Below are 3,197 nucleotides of genomic sequence, written 5' to 3'. Positions count from 1 at the left end.
GACTGCTGATATCCTGACAACAAATAGTGGAATTGTCCCATGTAACTACTTCTAAGAAGGTCCACAACACCCTTTCCTATTAATCGTCTTTTCCCCTACCTCTGGTCCATGGGTTCAAAGGGAGGTTGAACTGTTTAGAACCCTAAATAAAGTGGGTTTTGAAAAATCTAAACCTACACCCTAGCCCTAACTCTATCTCTCGTTGTAGCACATTGAGTCCAATTAGTGTTGCCTGCTGGAATGCTATCCTTTCTTATTGGCTTTGTCTCATGCTGGTAACAATAGCTATAGTGAGTTCATGGGTACAATGGCCAAGTCATGCCCAGAGGACAGCATTTCAGCACATCTCTTCCCATCTGCCAACTATTATATTCTTTCCACCCCTTCTTTTGAATGTTCCCTGAGCCTTGTGTTTCTGGGGTAGAGGAGTGATGTCTGTGCCTCATTTAGTGTTGAGAACTGGACACCCATTAATTCTTGGTGCTTGGACCAGTTATGAGCCTTTGGACTGAGTGAGTGCTGCCCACTGCAGAAGGAGCTTCTCTGACCAAGACTGAAAGCAACACTAATCTAGAAATATGCATATAAGGTAAATATTTAGACAGTCTGATAACATGTCCATTTAGCAAAACAACAGTAATAGGTTCCCCCCCCCCCCAGAGCCTGTGACTTCCCCAGCTGGGGTGTTTTGGCCAAGTTTACTGTACAGGGCATGAATTTTCCTTCAGTGCAGTGGGTCTCAAATCAAATTAGGAATTGATTGGTTACTCAAATAACTTTCATCCCACTACTGCACAGTGGGCACACTTGCCTGGAAGGTTAGCCCTGCATGATTCAGACTTCCCCATGGGTAATACTCTCTGGCCTGCATAGCACCTTCCAGCGATATGAAGACAAGACAGGAGGGAGGAAGCTTTTGGGTCAGTCCCAGCTTGCTTGCTCTGCATCTTGCAACTAAAGGATGTTGTATGTTCAGCAGCACATTATAGTAATCTACCAAGACCATGGGCAAAACCCTGTGTTGTTTTGGAGACTGCTCATAGTTTCTATTGTACTGAAACATGTTATGTTTCTATTGTGTCACTTGGTTTAAAGTAGTTTAAAAGTAACTACATAAAATGGAATATGTAACTAAAGCAATATAACCAACATCCATTTACAGATAGACTTTAGTGAAATATATTTTGCCAAAGGAAAATGGAAATGTTCAGAAAGAGGAACTATGCTTAACTTGAGTTATTTACAGTGACTATTTCTCTCCTTACAAAGTCAAAGTACATTAATCAAGTTTGGAATTAATTAGTTTTTTTTTTTGATCTATGCTATACTATAGGAAATAAAATATAAGTTTCTCTTAAAATAAAAATATTAAGTAATATCAAATCTTTTTAGTATCCCAAGACTATGATAAGGATTAGGACATTCATCTTGCTCTGCACCCTGCATGTAGATTGTGAAATTGAAGAGTAATTGTTGGATTAGAATGGAATCCATGAGTGAGGAAAGGCCTGGTTCCAACATCAGACTTCTAAAAGGAAATCAATACTCCCTTCCTATGGCCTCTGTGTCTGGGCCCCAGAACAGTGGGGAAAGAATACTAATTGCATAATTCTCACAAGAACCACCATCTTCCATGACATGAAATGTGGTCCTGCAGCTTTTAAGAATCATTCAGTATCGAGAAGGAAGCCCCAGTTCCTGAGGAAGGGTCAGGCTGAGAGATACCTGACCAGGAGCTTAAATGAAATCCAACAATGCTTTTAAATATTAAAACAATAATATGTAAATAGATGCAGATTAGCTAAAATATAATGTAGATTTTCACATTATTTTGTAACAGTAAAATGAAGAGCCCATATAAGTGTACTAGCGCTAGAGAAATTATGTTGCAGCTGACTGGCTAATAAAACCCCAAAACTGCTGTAGCTGTTAAAACTGAAGATGTGCAATGCCCCATCATAGAGGAAGTGTTCATATGACAGGTGTGGTAAAAATAGATGGAAGGAATGACCCAGTTTCTGTAAAATAAGTTTTATTGTATATAATATTTAATACATTACATACAGAACTAAAAATTTACAATCCAGAATTACAGTTTGCTGGTTAGATTTTATTTTAACTACTCTATAAATCTATTTAGTATGAGGTAGTTATTAATACAGCATCTATAAAGGATATTTATTTGGTCAGTATCTAGGTCAAGGTTCTCCATGTTGTGATCAGTTTTGAGGCATGTGTTTTGTAGCTAACTTGAATCATTTTCTTTCTGTTCTCAAATGGAATCTATTTTATGTGTATGGGTGCATGCCTAAACATATATGTCTGATGTGTGTGTGTGTGTGTGTGTGTGTGTGTGTGTGTGTAGTGATTGTCAAGGCCTTAAGAGAACATCAGAGCCCCTGGGAACTGGAGATACAGTTGATTTTGAGCTGTCATGCTGTTCCTGGGAACTGAACTGTGGTCTTCTGGAGAAGCAGTGAGCACTCTTAAACTGAGTCATCTCTCCAGCTCATCAAATCACTTTAAAGCATGTATCTTGTTAATTCCAGTGATTAAAGGATGACTGATGACCTGAGTCATGTCACCCACTCTACATTTGTACTTGGACCTCATATTTCTTCCACACTTGATTTGCAGAGCACATAGAACTTACCTGAGAGTGTCTATGTGCTTAGAATGGACCTCTGAATAGATCCCCCATCTATAAATGGTGAAAGAGATGTTCACATGATTTGAAAGTACACAGGGATTATCTTCAGAGTAGATAGCCAGGGGTTTTATCATACCTTTGTATAAAATTTACTCCCAAATCCCTCCTAACTCACCAGTGCTGTGAACCCCCATTTACTGCTTTCTTGTTTAACTCCTGTAGTTGTCTATAATGTCCCTGCAGCAGTGACTCTAGATAGAGTCTTTGTACATGGTAGAGGCTGTGATAACTGCTTAATCCATTGATATGGTTAGGTATCACTGTGATATTCTGTTTTGATAGAGAAATTAATATGGAAATTTCTGGTTTCATTGGAGCCTTGGTTGTGTCATGTAATGTTTTTCTGGAACCTGTCTTATAAAAGGATGTTTGTTTGTTTGTTTGTTTTTCTATATAGTAAAGGAATTTATTGATGACTTACAGTCTGCAGTCCAAATCCCAACAATGGTTCAGTAGTAGCTGTGAATGGAAGTCCAAGGATCTAGCA

This window comes from Mus pahari, chromosome 1 (assembly GCF_900095145.1).
Source record: "Mus pahari chromosome 1, PAHARI_EIJ_v1.1, whole genome shotgun sequence".
NCBI lineage: Eukaryota > Metazoa > Chordata > Mammalia > Rodentia > Muridae > Mus > Mus pahari.
Note: the sequence above shows the minus strand (reverse complement) of the source record.